The sequence below is a fragment of the Ambystoma mexicanum genome, chromosome 4p, assembly GCF_040938575.1.
Source record: "Ambystoma mexicanum isolate Mex_15411 chromosome 4p, UKY_AmexF1_1, whole genome shotgun sequence".
NCBI classification, from domain to species: domain Eukaryota; kingdom Metazoa; phylum Chordata; class Amphibia; order Caudata; family Ambystomatidae; genus Ambystoma; species Ambystoma mexicanum.
This window is the reverse complement of record NC_090927.1, coordinates 128,044,265-128,064,586: the sequence shown is the minus strand read 5'-3', so window position 1 is coordinate 128,064,586 and position 20,322 is coordinate 128,044,265.

Here is a 20,322-nt window from a genome sequence, read left to right as displayed (position 1 = left end):
TCGGTAGAGGCCTCACGACATTCCACCTGGGAACCTCTCTTTGAAGAGTCCGGATCCGCTCCTTGCGCAGGAAATTCAAGCCCTGCTGGAGAAAGGCGCCATAGAACTTGTGCATGTAGCGGAGAGGAACAAGGCATGGTATTGCCCTTATTTTTTTGATTTCGAAGAAAGACGGGGGTTTGAGACCCATCATGGACTTGCGTGGTTTGAACAAACTCCTCAGGAAGGACAAGTTCAAGATGGTTACTCTATCTCAAGTCCTCCATGCCCTTCAACTTCAGGACTGGTTGGTGTCTCTTGACCTCAAGGACGCTTACTTCTATGTGCCGATCCATCCCAAGCACAAGAAGTACCTGAGGTTCGCGGTTGGCGACTCGCACTTTCAGTTTCGGGTCATGCCGTTCGGATTGACCTCCGCCCCGAGGGTTTTCACCAAGCTCATGGTGGTGGTGGCAGCGCATCTCAGGAAAGGGGGGATTCACGTCTACCCCTACCTGGACGATTGGTTGATCAGGGGGAGCTCTCCCAAGCAAGTCCTGGATCATCTGTCCGTCACCTGCCACTCCCTTCACAAGCTGGGCTTCTCCCTCAATTTAAAGAAGTCCCATTTGACGCCAACACAGTGGCTCCAGTACATTGGAGCAGTGCTCGACACATCCCTGGGGCTGTGTTTTCCTCCCCAGGTGGGGGCTCTTCACATTCAGCAGATGGTGCACAAGTTTCAACTTGCCCAGACGCTCCCGGCGTTCGAGTTCTTGAGGTTGCTCGGCCTCATGGCATCCTGCATTCTTATGGTGCCAGAGGCTCGTCTGCGGATGAGATCTTTGCAGTGGGCACTCAAGATGCAGTGGTCGCAATCTTCCGGCAGGATGTCGGACCCTGTTCAGGTGCCACCCTCGTTCGCCCAGGACCTTCTGTGGTGGGCAGTCGAAGGCAATCTGATGAAGGGGGCTCCGTTTTGGCTGCCCTGGCTGGAGGCGACGATCGTGACGGATGCATCCCTCATGGGATGGGGAGCTCATGCCAACGAGTTGACAGTCAGCGGTCGTTGGTCTCCGTCGGAGTCCAGACTCCATATCAATCTGTTGGAGCTGAGGGCCGTCAGGCTAGCCCTGAAGGCTTTTCTGCCGACTGTGCGAGGAAAGAGTGTCCTGATCCTAACGGACAACACAGTGGCCATGCACTACCTCAACAAAAAAGGGGAGCAGGGTCACTTCCTCTGTGCAGGGAGGCGATGCAGCTCGAGTTCTGGGCCATCCAGCAGGAAGCTTCGATCTCGGCTGTTCATCTGGCCGGAGACGACAACGAGACGGCGGACGCTCTGAGCAGGCAGAGCACGATCTCCCACGAGTGGGAGCTGGCTCAGGAGATTCTCCTGGCGATCTTCGCCCTTTGGGGGACCCCTCAAGTGGATCTCTTCGCCTCCAGTGTCAACCCGAAGTGTGAAAGGTTCTGCTTGCGGGAATTTCCTCCAAAAGGAGCCTTAGGAGACGCGTTCATGGTGGAGTGGTCATTCCCACTCCTGTACGTGTTTCCTCCAGTCCCTGTCATCCCGCAAGTACTGCGGAGGTTACGGAGGTTCGGTTCCCGGATTATCCTTATTGCTCCGGCGTGGGCCTAGAGGACGTGGTACCCGGACCTTCTTGACTTGTCCATCTGCCCTCTACATCGTCTTCCCTACCGAGACTATCTGCTCTCACGGGAGGGAGGTGAGGTTCTCCATGCAGAGGTCAGGTCCCTCAACATTCACGCTTGGTTTCTGAAAGGTTGAGGTATAAGGATTGGGACCTCCCTCAAGACGTGTTGGAGGTGTTGCTCTCAGCCAGACAGCCGGCAACAAAGTCTCTGTACCGTTGCCGTTGGCGTAAATTCTGCGACTGGTGCAGAGTTTAGAATGTGGATCCTTTTGAATGTGACATTCCCATGGTTCTGTCTTTTTTGCTTTCTTTGGCCCACAGGGGCTTGCAAGTGGGTACCATTAAAGGTTACCTGGTGGCGCTGTCCATATTTAAGCGCTTGTCTGAAGAATGTTCCTATTTTAAGATTCCTTTAATTTCTCAGTTTTTGAAAGGTTTCACTAATGTGTTCCCTCCGTCACCTTTTCTGGTGCCCGGTTGGGATTTGAACCTTGTTCTGAAGTTTCTTATGGGTGCTCCGTTTGAGCCTTTGCATTCTTGCCCTTTGAGACTGCATGTATATCTTGACTTTATACGCCAAATATCCTCCTTTATTATTGTATATGCATAGTAAGTAAACATACTGTTCTTCTCTTATAGAGTATGGCCTATAATCCTGTCTGTGTAGGATGTGACCAGTTTGGTTACCATTCTGCTTTCTGTATGTCTTAATTATGTGCACCATGTATCGTCATCTTTAAGTGGTTCATTGACAAACTGCCTTTTGCCTTTATAGTCAATAATTTATAGTCGAACAACCAATGTCTACAATGTAGTGTTGCAATGTCAACTGTTTCCATAAAAGTGAATGGTGATCATAAGAAACAGTTTAGATCCCATTCCTCATTTATTCCTCTCGGCACTAATGTGTCCAGTCGGTCGGTCGGTCGATCCAGTAGGCCTCTCTCTGTTGTCCTCTCTATTTTATATCCATTTGCACATCGGGGTTCTCAATCACCTTTGGGATATTCTGGACAACCACAGTGTCCGTGGAGTTTGGTCACAACAGGAATAACTGGAACACATCAACTGGCTCGAGATGATGGCCATCTGCTTGCTTTCAAAGCCTCCCCATTGTCAGCAACAAGTCGGTTTGCATCCAGACAGACAGCTTCACTTGCATGTATTACATCAACAAGCAGGGAGGTACCAGATCTCCACCGCTCTGAAGGCTGTCTGACGACCTGGGGGTGGGCACTGTCGAACCTATTCGCCACCACGAGCAACAGGAGCTGCACCAGTTTGCGTCATTTATGGCACGAGGCTGAGGCTCTTAGAGGGGCGCATTGCAAATTCCGTGGAGTGACATGAATGCATATGCGTAACCCCCCACCACCGCAGCTCCCCATGCCGTTGATTCGCAGGGTCAGGGATTCACAGAACCGTTGACTCCTCTTGATGGCACCATGGCGGCCAGGCAGACTTTGGTTCTCGGAACTCTTTCGACTGTCGGATCGGCCTCCGGTACACCTCCCTTTGGGTCCAGCCCTCCTACTCTCCCAACGGGGGGGCACAGTGGTTCACCCCGCTCCGCAGAAGTTGGCCCCGGCAGCTTGGTTCCTGAGCAGGTCACCCTGAAGCATCTACACTTGTCACAGGACAACCAAGCTATTATTCAGGGGGCAAGAAGTGACACCACCAGGATTCAGTACAAGAGCAAGTGGATGAGATACCGGGACCATTGGCACTGAAAAAAGAGGGCTTCCCCTTTAAATTTAGTATAGCGCACAGGGGTGCGACACTGGGCCCAGAGCCACCCAGTAGCCCCGCACTCTAGCACCTTACCTCAGACTCTTTTTCCGCATGGACGGTGTCAGACCTTCACGTGGTTCCCAGTTTTTTCTTTTGCAAATTCTTCACCTCCCTTTGGTGCCTTGCTTCCCCCGGCGAATGTCAGCTGCAGGGGGCTTTACGAGATGCGCGTCTTGTGACCGTTTCTTTCCACATCGAATCGGAATCGGACGCCCATGCACTTTGCCTTGAGTGCTTGGACGCTGATCACCGCTGAGATGAGGGCACAGCGTTCGGCTACTTCGCTCATTGGTCACTGAATTATTGGCTGTCACTCTGGAGGGAGATCTTCCACACTTCCCCTCCAGGTTATCTGAAGGACTTTGTGGCAAGGGTTTTGTGTCATGAGTAGATGGGTCACTTGTTTTCCAAGGCACCCCAGCCCAGTGACTCCTTCCCAGGTTCGCCGGCTGGGCTTGCTCCCCCAGATCCTATCACCGATGGAAGGTCCGAGGCCATCAAGGTTACTCGCTCCCATGCCAAGGAGCCCAGGCCAGCCAGCACTACTTCTTCTGTACCTTGTGCGAGGGGCTTTCGCGCTTCTGTTCCAGGCGCAAGCCTGAGGCACAGTCTCATACCACTGCCAGCTCCACGGCTGAGGTCAGAAAGCCGCCTGGAGCATTCCGAGGGGGCGGCCCAGGGCGGTTCCAGTCCTCTTTCCTCAAGGATTAACTCCAGCCCGCAGGCCTCATGTAAAAGGTCCCCGCAGGGCTACGTTTATACAAGGCAGCCGTTGGTGTACCCTTCTCAGGTGATTAGGCACACCGACTTGGACAGAAGTGTCAGCGCATCAGAAGGCTGGGCTTCTTGCTTGTGCTCCGACCCTGTGGCTTGTGATGACCGATTTATGTTGGATTGATTTCTTCTCCTTATGCACTTTTGGCAAATGGCAGGGTTCCTTAAAGAGCTGTTTAAAGAGGTGATCCCTCAAAGGCCTCCCCCCCCCCCGATTCCCCACCCATTCCACCAGGGATTCTGGTCCTGTAATTATTGGCAACCCCGGTTCCTGCTCCTCTTCCAGCTCCTCCACCGCCCCTGCCTCCTCCCTTGCTGCAGGCTCCTTCAGCTCAGCCTACGTAAGGGGTTAATCAGGGGGTACCTCCAGTGTCTCCTCTGCAGGATCTGGGCTCCCCTCCCCAGCTCAGACCGGGGGGGCGGGAGGTGATGATGCACTAGATGAGGAGGTTTTGCCTCCATTAAGGCCTTTCATGACAGTCTCCAAAGCCTATCAGAGTTTCTTGAAATCCCGCCTCCTGAACAGGCCCCCCCCCCGGAGCCAGGGGTCCTAGCGAAGGTCTTGGCCCTTTGCGCCACGTGCCGTTTGGTTATTCCTCTACAAAAGGATGTCTTTTCTTGGGGCAGGAAGGTCTGGGAAAAGCCCAGAGATAACGCTCAGATCAACAAAAAGCTAGATGGACACGTCCGGCTCTTGGAGGGGGAACCAGTTGTGCTGTCATCTGAATCGCAGCATTACTCCTCAGTTGTGGCTGCTGCTTCCTTGTATTGGAAGCAGTCTTCCTCTTCAACAGCTGGGGCAGCGCCCAATTGCTTGGCTAAAGAAGACCAGGTGCTCAAGTCTTTCGGCAAGAGAACACACCTCAGTGCTGGTCTTCACCTCTGCCAAGCTAAAGCGATCCTTACGGTGCCGACCCAGGAATTGTGAAGGAGATTGGTGATTTTCTCCCCTCCTTGCCCCTTAGATAGCTGTAGGAATCACGACCCTGGACCACGTGGCTGTTTGCATAAATTAGGTTTATTTCGTTCTAAACAACAAAAGAAATTAGAGTTCACTTAAGTCCTTGAGAGTTACTTCACTCCTCAAGCGGCCTTCCAGGGACGTAACTTAGCCCTCCTAAGCCTCCTTGGTGTCGGGATAGGCCCACCAGTCGTTCCTTCTTCCCCCCTCCTCTCCGTATGACTAGGAAAAACAACACAGAGTTGATCAGTTCCCGGGCTTTTATTTTCCTTGAGTGACTTACTTCCCCACCAATCGGAATCTCCCTGCCTATCGGGCTCCCTATTGGCTGATTCTGCAATATCCCGCCTCCTTTAAAGGCTGCCGTCTGCTTCCGGCTCATCTGTTCCTCCCGCTGGTCCGGAAAGATCTCCTCACAACCCGGCATGTCCCGTGAGGTTAACCACCCATGGAGAAGCCCAGCGCCCCGCCTCTTCCTTCCTGCGAGGGTCATCACATCTCCTTTGCAGAGCGGCCTGCCTCTTCGGTCAAGCCGTCTCCTTCTCCGCGCCTTTCCCAGCTGCGAGAGGAGCTCACCGGCCTGCGCGTGCCTTTGCCCTGCTGCCTGCGTGTGCCTTTGCCTTGCTGCCTCCAGCCCCGACCATGGGATGCGACTCCCGTCGCCGGCCTCAGGTAAGGACAGGTTGGTCCGGTGCTGGGTTCGCCCCTCGCATACATCTCCCATGTTCCCGGGGTCTCCCCTCCAATACGGCCCCGACTCGGCTACCCGCTGTCGTCTCCCGATGTGTCCACTCTGTATTCCCCTTCCTTCTCTCACCCCGCGTTGCTCCAACTCACATCTCCCCATCACAAACCCTGGCCGATCGGGCAAGGGAGCGTTCCTGGACAGATAGTCTGCAACCAGTTGGAATCCAGCAGGCTTGTGTATGGTAAGGAAATCGAACAGTTGCAGGGACAGGAACCATCGAAGGACACGCTGGTTGGTGTCCTTCTGCTTCATGAGCCACTGTAGGGGTGCATGGTCTGTATATAACGTAAAGCAGCGACCCAAAAGATAATATTTAAGGGATTCCACAGCTCATTTGATGGCCAAACTCTCTTTCTCGATAGTGGAATAAGCCTCCTCGTGAGGTACGAGTTTTCTGCTTACAAAACAGACCGGTTGAAATCCACCATCATGTTTCTGTGAAAGCACAGCCCCTAGTCCATGGTTCGATGTGTCCGTCTGAAGGAAAAAATGGTTACGGAAGTCTGGGCACCGAAGTACGGGGTTCGAGGTGATCCTTTGTTTCTGAACATCGAAACCTTCTAATGCAGAATTTTTGGTTAGATCAGGAGGCCCTTTATTTCTTAACGCATCTGTTAAGGGAGCTGCTACCGTAGCGAAATCAGGAATGAATTTTCTGTAGTAGCCGATGAAACCCAAAAAGGCTCTGATTTGCTTTTTTGGTAGTGGGCGTTGGGATCTCGTGAATGGCTTTGATCTTTGAAATCTGGGGTCGTAAAGTGCCTCCACCGACTAGGTGTCCCAGATATTTCGTTTTGTGTGCACCCATCACTGTTTTCTTCGGATTGATGTTTAGGCCTGCCTTATATAACTCAGTCACCACCTGTTCCAGGTAGTGTAAATGGTCACTCCAGGTCGTGCTTTACTCGACAATGTCATCCAGGTAAACTGCAGCATACTTCTCATGGGGATGTAGTACAACATCCATCAGTCTTTGGAAGGTAGCAGGGGCAACGTGTAGACCAAACGGTAAAACCTTAAATTGGTATAGACCTTGAGGAGTTGTAAAGGCAGTCTTTTCCCGGTCTGTGGTTTTCAAGGGGATTTGCCAGTAGCCCTTGGTTAGGTCCAGAGTACTGAGGAAGTTGGCAGATCTGAGCCTCTCCAACAGTTCGTCCATTCATGGCAGGGGATAGGCTTTGTAACTGGAAATCGAATTCAACTGTCGGTAATCCATACAAAACCTAATTGTACCGTCCGGCTTTGGTACCAGTAATATCGGGGAGGACAATGAGCTGGCTGAGGGTTCTATGAAATCCATTCGGAGCATGTCTTCCACCTCGGTTTTGATAACTAGTCTTCTAGCTTCGGGAATACAATAGGGCCTTAGTCTGACAGCCTGTCTTGGTTCTGTTTTGATTTCATGTTCGATCAGATCGGTTCTTCCCGGTAACGACGAGAAAGCGTTTTCATAGGGTGACAATCTGGTCAAAAGTTCTGATTTCATGAAAGGTGTTAAGATGTTTCCCCATTGTACGTCTTCCAGCTTGACTCGTTCACAATTCACATTCTGTTCTGATTCATCTTCACTGGTGTCCATCGTCACTGCTAGTAGGGGTGTGGTCCACGCCTTCAACAGGTTCACATGGTATACCTTGTCTGGGGTTGCTCAGTCGGGTTGGTGGATCCGATATGTCACGGGGCTGAGGACCTTCTTAACTTCATAAGGACCCCTCCATCTGGCCAGTAGCTTGTTAGTACTGGTGGGTAGGAGTATTAGTACTTGGTCCCCTATTTTGAATGTTCTCATCCGACTTCTTTGTTGTAGGTCTTCTCTTGGTTTAGTTGTGCTTGCCCTAGATTCGTCTCGGCCAATTAAAGGAATGTTGTCAGATGTTCTTTTAGTTCTTCAGTGTATTCAGTTAATGAGATCTCGTCAGAGGTCTCCCATTCCTCCTTTACGAGATCCAATATGGTTCAGGGTTGTCTTCCGAAAAGAATCTCAAATGGAGAAAAGCCTGTAGACGACTGTGGGGTGTCCCGCAATACCATCTAGACCAAGGGCAATATGCGTTCCCAGTTTTTCCCTTCCGGTCCGGTTACTCGTATCATTTTCTTGATCGTCTTATTGTATCTGTCGACCAGGCCATCGGTCTGGGGATGGTATACCGAGGTGCGTAGCTGATGAATTTGTAGTCTCTCGCACACCTGCCGAAGTAAGGTGGGCATGAAGTTTGTCCCTTGGTCAGTAATGACTTCCGAGGGTAACCCCACTCTTGCAAAGAAGGGGATAAGCTGGTCGCATAATTGTCGGGCTGATGTTCCCTTCAAGGGGAACGCCTCCGGATATCGCGTAGCATAATAATCAATGACTAGAAGATACTTGTATCCTCGGGATGTGGGTTCTATTGGTCCAACGATGTCCATGCCTATCCTTTGGAATGGGACATTAATAAGGGGCATCTGCTGCAAAGGGGCCTTTGCTGGTAGGACGCCGCTAGTTAGCTGGCAAGTTGGACACCCCTTACAGAACCGAGCCACTTCCCCATATATACCGGGCCAGTAGAACCGTCTCAGGATGTTCTGCTGGGGTTTCAGGGATGCCATGTGTCCACCACAAGGGGGGTTGTGTGCAAGCTGCATTATGACCATCCTATGTGGTCTCGGTAGTACCAGTTGTTCCTTAACGTTCCCATCATCCGCCTTGTATTTTCTGTATAAAAGCCCATGACGAAACAGGAAACCCGGTCCTTTCGTTATGTCTGGGTCCTTCTCATTGGCTGCTCTTTCACAGGCTGCCCGAAGTGTGGGATCTGTCAGGTTTGCCCCCTCAGGGAGTCTTCGTGGTCTTTGGATTTCCAATCGATGGGCCGAGTCATGTAACTGGCTTGGCACCACGCTAATCGATTCCATCTTTTATGTCCGGGAGGGTTTCTTGAGTCCCCTAGCTTCGTGGCTTTGTTACTTGATGGTATCCCTCTTTCCTCATATAGGGCTTTTATGGCTTTGTTAAAGTGAGGTAGATCCGCTCCTATGACCACAGGGGTGGGTAGAGCGGGTAGGACGGCAGCCTTTAACTGAGTGGTTTCGTTGTTCCTCTCTATCTGTATCTCCTTCACCGGATATGATTTTACGTCCCCATGTATACACTTTATCGGTATCAAAATGTTAGATAAATAAGGGGTATTACTCGCGGTTGGGGATATGGCTGTTTGTCTGCTTCCTGCTGTCCAGCAGCGCCCGAGTTGGCCGACCATCTACCCTTATGTCTACGATGTAGGGGCCCGGGCTGTGTTCTTCCGGATGAGGTTTCATATAGCCGATTTCCATAGGCTCTGCCACCTTCCTTCTGGGGCAGAATCGGGCAATGTGGCCCCATTCGATACCCCGGGGACATAGGAGATGGTTTCTCCTCATATCCAGGTTTCCTTTCTTCTGGTTTCTTTGTGGCTTGATCGGGTTGCCTCCATCTGGTGTGTGTCACTTGTATGGGAGGACAGGTCTTTAGGACCCCCCACCCCCACATTGCCCACCTACTTGAGGCTCATGACTCGTCGGCATCCCACCATGCACCTGGGCCCGGGAGGCAGGGTGGCTGCGGATCGACACGTGAGGCTGTACGGCCCGTAGGGTAGCATAACATAGACGCCATTCTATAAAACACCAAGACTCCATTTTGAGCACACTGAACCCAGGCCCCAGTAGAACAGCCTGCGTACAGACGCTGCAGATCGGCCCCCACTTGACCGCGCACAGAGAATCCTGCATTCCCCCCCTTTCCTCCCTCCATGGCAGATCGGCTGAAGGCCCTTTCTCACGCACAACTAGACGTAAACAAGTAACAGAACAAACACTGTATCATTTACCTTCCGCAGTACCTCATTGCCCTAGAAGTGACCGGACTTGCAGTTGAGGTCTGAGAAAGAACAAAAGTCGTCCCTCTCAAGTATATCCCGACCCTGCGCCTAACCCCCCGCGCTGGTGATGTATGGTGCTCATGACCCCCAGCCCTGCTCTCCCAGATGAAGTGTTAACCATATATGCTAAACTCTCCAGCCTCTCAATCTTATCCATGCTGCTAGAGGATGTGTGTTAAAAAGTGTTAAAAACGTATAATGCAAGTCACTCATACTAAAGTGAGGCGACCCCCGCCATCCCCGAGACACCTTCATGTTCTAAGGCCCAGTGTGCGACCACTCGAAAATCGGCTTTGTACCAACTTATGTTTTGCTGCTATTGTAACAAAGGGTAATGGAAAAGCAATATATAAAATGCTTGTGTATGATGAAATATGTATTATTGCATGTAAGCCACCTAAGGCATTGAGCCAGTCATTAATATAACCGATATGTTAGATCAACACATTGCTTTCTTGCTCCCGAGTATGTAACCCAACCTGATACTACCTCACGTTTGTTATAAGTTCACCTTTCTCATGAATTGAAAGCATAAGACCGATTAACGTTATGTAATGTGTGTGCCAATGAAAAACCTCCATTGTTCTGAACCTAGTAAGGTAAGCACAGGGAAACGGCAGAAATGTGTAATTTACCTAATGCACCCAGCCCGAACATCTGTATTTGTGCAGTCCCGTGAATAAGAGACTCGCACAAAGTTACAAGGCCATCTCCCCTTCCACCCGCCAAGGCCCGCCGGGGCTTGCTGGTGTTCGAACAGCACAGATTCACCTCCCCACATTCCTGCTGGACCCGCTTCAAGTATTTACCTCCCCCATGTCGGAGGCCGCCATACAACCACTGTGTACTGCCATGGCCAGGCCAAGTGAATTACGAGATACCAAGGCCTAAATCCTGCCGCCTTTGAGGTGCCAGCCATGTGCCCTCCCTGACCTAATGGTATCCCAGTTCACCCCAAGTTCAACAGACCATGAAGACGGTTATCCGTCTTTGTGCAAATATCCCCCAGAGCCATCATTTACGGCATCTAATAGGATAAAATGATGAAGGTAGCTTGACCTGTGCCCCCCTGATGAGACACATGGACCCATGAGACTGGACCCTTTAACGACAACTTTACGGTGATGTATGGAGGAAGCCTCTTATTGCATACTGCTTTTTCGTGTCCCCACACTGGTATTAGATTGATGTGTAAGAGGTTTTACATAACCTGGCATAGATGAGTGTGATGAATGTGTAAGAAAGGCCACAAGGGCAAGTTCTAGAACCAAAGTGTTGAATCTCCGTTGACCGCCAGTGCCCTGGAGCTCCACCCCGACAAGCCCAGCTGACCCAAGCACTTTGTGATGCCACCACGTGGATCCCCGCCAATCATGGACCACCGAGCGTATAGACAACATAGTAGCTAGATGTCGCCATCCAATCCCCAACACTATGTGGCCCCTATAGCTTAGCTCATGCTTGACGTATATTTGTAATATAACTGACTGTCTTTGCTATTGTCAGACAGAGCGCTCTTGGAGTTTGCAGAGTCCTTTGCATGCCCTATATTGATTTAGATAAAACCTTTTAATCTCAACCTCACTTGGTCCTGGTCTCATTCCCTCCTTGAGGGGGCCTAACTGCCTTATCGGGGGACGCTTACTTTCAGTGGTGACCCCTTAGACATGATTCGTCTTTATTGTCCCCTTTTGGCACGAGACGTCCCCGGCCGCAGTGGAGACGCACAGCGCGCACGCTCAAGAGAGCTGCACGCCTACGGCAACTGGTACGCTAAGACATGCGCACGCAGTAGTGCGAAAGGGTACGGGTCCCGCTCCAAAAAACCCTTAGTACCGCTCGCCGGGGGCGGCCATTGAGTGTGAGGCAGTGCCGCCTGGACGGACTGGGTCTGGAGAGTCTCGGAACAAGAAGGGCACGTGAGTATTAAGTGCGAGTGACAAATAAAGGAGGGGGATAGAGACCAGAGGGTACAAGGTCAAGTGAGGTAAAGAAGGTATTTTTCTTGGGGGTAAATCGACTGGTACTATAATACATTAATACTATTTTCTTTTCTGCATATGGCCATTAGGATAATAAGGTGAACAAAAGAAAAAAGGAAGACGGGAACCTAGCTCTGCAAGGGGATAGAAGGCGGCACCGTATAGTGCTATCTTGAATAGTACTGGGAATAAGTGAAATAGTGGAAAAATAGAAATAAAGGTGTCTGAGAAGAGACACGGTGTATAGATTAGAAAATGCTTTTTTCTTCTTCTTTATTCTGGGTGAATTAATATTAGGGAATATTCTGTAAAGTTCCAGGGGTTGAAGGGAAGAACTGGTTTTCAAAGAAAATTACAGGGCAAGGGAAAGGAGGGTTTTTTGTTATTTGTTGTGTGTTGTACGTTAAATGTTTGGATGTCTATTGTGAGTTGAATGTGGTATGCTTTTTCCAGTTAAAAAATTGCACTGCAAAGTAATAAGGTTAAATTAATGATAAGAGGGGTTTCTGTGAAATGGTCATTGTAAGTGTGTACCGGTAAGATTCAGGGCAGAGATATTGTGTGGAAATAATTTAGCATTTAAGAATTGTTAGTCCTAACACATACACACACATGTGAGCCACTGTGATAGTCACAGGAAACACAGGAGGATGAACAACGAGAAAATAACATGGGGGCTGAAACACCCCTGGCCCACATTTGTAAAAATCTACCAGGCTATGCAGAACGCATAACCAAGTATCATGACCAGTGGGTTACGGAATTGAAGGGAAAAGGGCTACCGCAGGTATGGCCCTGTTAGGGAGAATTCTCCTTTCATGGCTAATTTCCCTCACCTAGTGAGTCCCCCAGCAACTTTGCTGGACTTCTGGAGTTTATTTTTTTCACTTGGTAAGAGTGTGAGCTTTTCCCCCAGTCTTACCTGTGTTTTGCTATATGTTTCTACCTGTTTCTTTGTGATTATGGGCTCTGGAGTACACCACTTCAGTAGCCCCCTTCTTTGTGTGTGTCACCCAGCACCTTCTGTGCAGTGGCACAGGGTTGTCGTTCAGACTCCCCCGACTCCATTACTGAGGCAACTACCGTCCCCCAGAAAAAGGTACAGTTGTCACACGCCGTAACCTTTGGCGTGTATGGAACGGGTGGCGCTTGAGCGGCCATTGAATGTTCCATCACGCTCCCTGTGTATCTTTCGGTACAGTCTAGCTCTCACGGCCGTGAGAAGCCTTTTCTGTACGTCGAACCCGGAAGCCTGCGCGTTGCAACCCTTTCGCGTCAGGCTTTGGGTGAGACGCTGCTGGAGTTTTCCTCACTTCGCTGTGCCTTTGCTGCGGTCTTTCTCTTCCTTTCGGAGGTTCCGTATTCGTGCCTCCTACTTTCTGCCTACTCTTCCTTTCCCCTTGTCAGTCACCTGCCCCCTTTCCTAGTGGCCAGCCATTCTTTCCTTTTTTCCCTTCTTGCCATCATCATTTCTTCACTCCTGAAATTTTCCTCACCTTTCCCTCTATTTTAGTTTCGTTTCTTCATTTTTTTACTTGTTTCCGTCCGGGTCTCACTCTCCATCATCAGTTACTACGTTTGGTTCCTTATCCGGTTCAGTGACTTTTCTTTGGTGCCATCGGAGTTCCCCTCAGCTTGGATAGACTTGACAGCCTCTGGACACCGTAACCAACATAGCCCAGAGAGGGTTTTTTTGTGCCGACAGGCTTTTTCCCCTTTCCGTTTGCTTCGGAAGAGGGGCCCCCCTCCTTGACCTCTCAGTCCTCGGTCAGGGTGGCTTCCTTCCGAGGTAGACCTTATCCTCTCACAAAAAAAGGCTCTGCGGCAGAAGAGACGGAGCCAAACGTCGGACACTGAGACATCAGGTGAGGAGGAGGGGGAGGCGGGAGTCCAAGAAGCGGGAGCTCCTGCAAAGGATCCTGACGAAAGGTACCATTAACTTTACTTAGTCAATCTACCACAGATCCAGTACACCCCATCTTCCATGGAGTACTGGAAAGGGTTAATTCGTATCCCTTTTTATCTGTACCTCCTAGAGCATTGTTTCGCTCTTTTAACATTTAGACTTGGCTGGTGGCAATAGTATCTACCCTAACTTTTCTACCGCGATTATATTAGGTAAACATGGTACTGTTCTTGGCCATTATATTAGCCTCGAACATAAACCCGCTTGACCAAATCGTCTTTCTTTTGGCTCCGGTGTGGTTTATTCGCCATTTCTTTTTGTTAAAGTCCTTCTTGTGTTTTACTTTGCTCAGAAGCCCTCCTCCAAGGCGCCTGGGTCTTTAGGTGGGCTGAATGTGAGGGAAGGGTGTAGTCACCCTCTGCACAGGGTATCCTAGGAAACCCAAGTCGCACTTTGTCATGATTGGCCAGGATAGTTGTCCGGGCTGGACAACCCCTCTGCTGGGTGATTGACAGCCAGGCTGTGTGAATGGGGGTTTTTCGCATAAAAGGCAGGTCTCTTGGGCTAGAAGTCAGCGAGTCGCCACTGGAACTACAAGGAACCGAAGAGAAGCGGAGAGAACGACGGCTGCTGCAACTACCCCGTCCCGGTGAAGCCCTGCTGTAGTCCTGAGCTATCTTCCCTTCAACGACTTAGAGAAGATCCAGTCCGGAGTCTTCTTCCCTTGAGCTTGGTGGGGATAACCAGCTCATCTTCCACAGCCAGAGGATCCTCTTCCTTGGTCGAAATCGCTGCACGCTGCTGTAGTGGTCCGGGTAGCCATCTGAAGAGCCTCTCCTGTTTTTAAGGAGCACACCTTTTATTCCTCGTCGCTGCTGCCGGCCTCATCCCTGTGTGGTGCAGACCCCCTTCAGACGTCCTCCTTCACAACGAAGCTCCAGGAATCGTGGGTTTGCGGGAAACCAACAGGAACAACTGCCAGGGCTCCAGCTGCACCATTGGAACAAGGTACTGTGTTCTGCTTGAGGAAACTGGGTGAACCCCTTTTCTTCATCTCCAAGGCTTGCCCTTGTCTTCCCTCCTTATAACTTTTGCTTCCGAACATTGACAATATCGAAGTACTTTTGGCTACGTTGAATCGTGAACCGTCTGACTGTGTGATCTTTGGCAACAGGCCCCTGGTGTCACTTGACCCTGGCTCCAGCCCTTTGACGTTTGAACTCCAGTCTCTGAGTATTTCTCGATTCTGTCTGCCTAACCAAAATATTGCCTGTGATTTTTGCCTCCAACTCCCTCTGGGTATCTCAGGTGCCAAGTGTTTTTTTTCCCCGGTAGCATTTCATGTCACCGATACGTGTTTATTTAGCAGATCGAACTGTCAAAAAGTGATCGCAATCGTATTCGCGGTAACGTGTTTTGTTCGTAACACCGGTTCATTCAAACACAGGGTACTTACCTTGAGACTTACTGTACAAAGTGAATTGGTTATTTGTAGTATATTTAACGTGTGGTTTTTGTTTAAGTTTAATAGAAGTGTTGTGTTTATAACGAATGGTTTAAAAATAAATGTACTTATATTTTTCTACCTGAAACCTTGAGTCAGTGTTTGCTTGAGTCACAGTAATTGTGGTCCCTTTGTGTAATCTCTGCTACTGCTCATATACTCTTGAGATAAGCCTGGCTGCTCTGCCACTGCTACCACTCTGACATAGTAGTACAGGCTTGTACCAAAGGTAAAACTTGTATTGCCACCTGTAGTCTTAATTGTGTATAGTGGTCCGTAAGGTCACTGCACGGGATTCTGCTTAACAGGCCTCAAGAAGGGTTGTTTGATAAGAGTGTCCTGGACATGGTAGCCACATGCATATTCATAAAATACAAGGAAAAACAATTCCATAATAGAAGAGATATACTAGATTTATGGAGATTATTTGAAGAGGTGCCCCCACTTAAAAGGGAAGACATGGCGCCAGAGCAGCCCACCACTACCACCACTGCCCTGGCAGCAAACAAGAGTGAAGGTGAGGGTAGGGGGGAAAAAAGGGTCAATAGAGGTAACACAGTTGTACCCCCTCCTAAATAAGCCAGTGCCCGCTGAGGGGTATTGTGATCCCATGTATGTGTCCACACCTACCTCGGCAGCTGCCCCACGACCAACTGCACAGCCACCATATGATTGCCCCAGGACTACTCCCACAGTAGATATTGAGAAATTAACAGAAGACTTAGATTCCCGACTCTCAATGGCCCGAAGTGAGCTATCTCGAATACGAAACCTATGTGAACAAGGCGAGACAAGCATGTCTAGAACAGAGCAAACGCCACAGTCACATGCACTTTACAGGTCCTCCAAGGAAGGGTGGAAAAAGGGGGAAATACTATTCCGAATAAAAATAAAGGAAGAGCCAACTACGATAATAGAATTAGAACCACATACGCTCGGAGGAAACACAGGGGCGGGAGAAATGGCCACTGGAGGAATGGAAGAGCTGTGGTGTGACATAGAGGACGATGAACTGAAGGCAGGGAGACTGGGGGTAGCAGCATGGGGTATGCTGGAAAGGTTGAATGAGACACCTTTGGGGAGGGCCTTGGAAGAAGAGTGGACTGGGAGGTTAAGGAATAGGATGGGAAGAATGGCCACATTGGGAAGGAAAGGGTCAAAGGTGAGTAGTGGGAGAGGAAATAAAAACAAAGTGCAGCTTCCGCTGATACATAGAGGGGGCGGGAGGCCCAATTACATACCGTGGGTTCAGATGGACAAGGCCAACCTGTTAAAATTATTGCCCCCACTGTCAGGAGGAACAAGTAAGTGGATATATGCCTTTGAAAAGCATACAGCGGAGGTGCCATTAGCAGTGGGGGATGTCAAAAGTATGTCGGTATCAGCAGTGGGTGACCAAGCAGACAGAGTTTGGGCAAAGGCTGGTTTCCCGGGAATAACATTAGATTGCGACCGTCATGATGGAGCCTCCTTCAATACAGTACGTGCGAGGGTCTGGGATGCCTTGAGAGACACCTTCCCGACACGCCAGATTTACAGTCAGTAATGCAATGCACAATGACTGATGGGGAAGATGCCATGGATTTCATTTTACGGGTGCAGGAGATGTGGAGAGCGGAGACGTGTACGGCCTGGGATCAATCAACATCCCTATTTTACTTTATAATAAAGAGAGGGCTCCCAAAAGAAGTTCAGAAAGCACTCGACAAAATAGCAGGGATTGCTGGCCCAAAATTAAAAGTATAATAGTACACCACTGCAAGATAATCAAAGAAAGGGAGAAAAAGATAGCACAGAGAAGGTTGGCAGACGAGGCAAAGTTAATACAGACGAAACTGGTGAAGGTCGACCAGCTGTAGGAGCACTCCCCACAGGTAGGGATGCAGAGGAGGGATCAGTAGTGATAGAAGGAAGGATGGCAGCAAATTGGGCTGGCAATGGGCAGTCACAGTGGAATGGACAGGAGCAGTATGGAGGACCGCAGTGGCAAGTGTGGAGCCCCCGGGGAGGAAGAGGTGGGTACAGAGGGCGCAGAGGGGGTGGTCCAGGGTATGGAGGAAATGGTGGGTATGGGGGGGCAAGGACCTAGAGGAGGACAAGGAAATTGTTGGAACTGTGGTAGATGGGGACACTTCTTACGAGAATGTAGGAGCAGGCCAAACAATAATTTCCAAGATGACCAGCATTATGGTCACCCACACCCAGGGAGCCCATATGGGTTACCAATGGGAGGAGGACAAGGGCAGCAGGAGCAAAGGTGCCCAGAACAACACAGAGAACAACCACACAACGTCCAACAGCACCCACAATGCCGCGAACACATGCCATACACACAGAGTAACCCCTTCGCCACAACAGCAAATGGTGCACCCGCACCATACGGGGGAGTGGCGGTGGTATCAGGAAATGTTTTCAGCCAAGGGGGGACCACGAGACACCCAGCATAGGACAGCCCACAGAGAGCACTTGCGTGTCCAGTACTATCGACGACCCTCGATGCAGCAGAGGAACCATTGATAGGGGCGGAGATAGGGAACAAACAATTCATTTTTATGGTGGATTCGGGAGCCGAAAAATCATGTTTACGTGAGGGCAGGAATCTATCTAATCGTAAGTTGGAGACACAGGGGTTTTATGGGGCAGTGGTCGAAGTTCCTTACACAGCAGAATTGGATGTAACAGTGGGGAGTAAGAGCACCCCTATTGTACTATGAACAATCCCCGATTAACTTATTGGGGAGGGATCTCCTTAATAAGCTTAATATGACTATCTCCTTTAAAGAGAGAGGAATAGTATGCTCAACAACAGGGATTTGCCCCATGCAAGTGACGCTGGTAGTGCACGCACGAGCAACAGTTCCAGAAGTGCGCTGCATACCAGTGGACCCAGATATGTTCATCCAGGGGTTAAAAACATTGGCATGGGTGGTCCCAGAATTGAAGCGCCTAGAATGGAGGGTGCCTGCAGAGTTTGTTTTCTGTACAATAGCACTCCCAGAGATAGTGCCCGGAACCGTGATGTCATTAGATTTACATGCAGTTCAGGTCTCAGCCCAAAGAATAGCAGTAATTGCAATGGACATACATGACTGCGAGTGGCGCACAGTGTTGTGCATCAATGCTGACATTGCACTGCAAGATTTATCAGATGAAGATCTCTTCACAGATTCTGATAGTGATGGTGAAATAATAATGGAGATAGCAATCCCCTGTGATATAATGATAGACAAGTGCCAGTGCAACTAATGACAGTGTAGGAGCACCACCTTCATTCTTTAATGATGACATGCAGTCAGTACCGGGTGACCTGTGGACCACCTGCCCTCATGATGTGGGACTACTGCATGGGGTGACACCAGTTAAGATAAACCTCAAACAAGGAGCCATACTGCCCAGGGTAAAACATTATCTCCTGTCCCGGGAAGCAGAAGAAGGAATAAAAGAAACAATCACCGCATTATTCGCACAGGGAATAATAGTGCCCTCAAACTCACCATGCAATACTTGTATTTACCCCATCAAAAAAGCAAAGGGAGGGGCTTGGAGGATGATCCAAGATCTACGCCCACTCAATGACGTCATCCAAAAAGAGTTCCCCTTGGTCCCTTGCATCCATCCTATGCAGCATTCCGAAAGATGCGACTCACTTCACAGTGGTTGATTTGAAAAACGCATTCTTCTCAGTACCACTCGCGGAAGAGTGCAGATATCTAACAGCATTTACATTATGAGGAAAAAGGTATGAGCACTGCAGACTATCGCAGGGGTATTGCAAAAGCCCAAACATATTCAACAGAATTCTGCACGAAGATCTAGGAAATGTGACAACAGACAGCACAATTATTCAGTACGTGGATGATTTGCTGATCTGTGGCATAAATGATGAGGAGTGCAGGAAAGATTCTATCACCCTCTTGACATTGTTGGCCCACAAAGGTTACAAGGTAAATAAAGGAAAGTTACAATATTGTCAGCGAGAAGTGTTATACCTGGGACAGCTAATTTCAAAAGACTATAAGACAAAAAGTAAGGCTTGGGGTTACAGCTGGTCTGTCGGGCGACTCTTACTCTATTGGGTTGAAGAAAATGTGATTTAAATCAAATTAGACAATAAAACAAATGAGGACAGGAATAACCCCTTATTTCCACAAAATAATCGTGTATCGTCGCAGGTCACTGGATTGACGGTAAGCCAAAAGAAACCTGTCCGTAATGCAGATAAAAGATGCAAATGCATCCAGAAAGATCCAGGACTTTTAAGATTTAGAAAAATTATTTATTTAATTGGTTTGTTATTTATCCTTATTTATTTTTGGTCTTCACATTGTGATCATAAATTAGCCCTTATGATAACAGGTTTCGGCCCTCGCCAGCCTTTTTCAAATCAGGGCTGGTGTAATCATACTGGTAATGACAAACATTGAACAAAAATGGGTTGCAAAGAAACATATCAAATATTCAACAAGATAATATAAATGAAGTCATGTATTGCATCATACATTTAAGAAGAAAACAACCCCAATCCCCATTGTAAAAATGAGTCAAAAACATCAAATACCAGATTTAGAACATATTAGATGACCATAAACATTATTTTGGTTCCAATCGAAAATAAAATGAAATCATTGTTTGGTGAAACAAGGAAGGGGAAAAGGTTAGGAGAGAGAACGGGGAAAGAAGAGGACATACATACAAACAGGAGACAAGAAAACAGATAATGCGTTAGTCACGATTTACCTCATGCCTAATGGTAATAATTAATTGGAGGCCACTGCTACAACATGTCATAACTTACCCACACCCGGGGGTTAATGGCTCCTCAATCAATCAATAATGTATTGGGTCAAATCCCATTATGATGTAATCTGTTAATAAGAAACAGATATACAGAGAGATGTTTAATGTTCCATATCGCTATTTAATGAATTGTTTGATTGCAGACTTCGTTTCATTGAAGTCTCGTGTGACTTAAAAATGTTTGGTACTCCCTGAGTAATTAGGTGTACCATCAAGTATGCGTAAACACGTATTTGGCTGATGTCCTGACATTGATATATTTGTCATTCCCACACCGTGTTAGTGTGACGCACAACTAAATGCCCATGACGTGTGCTTTTCTCCTT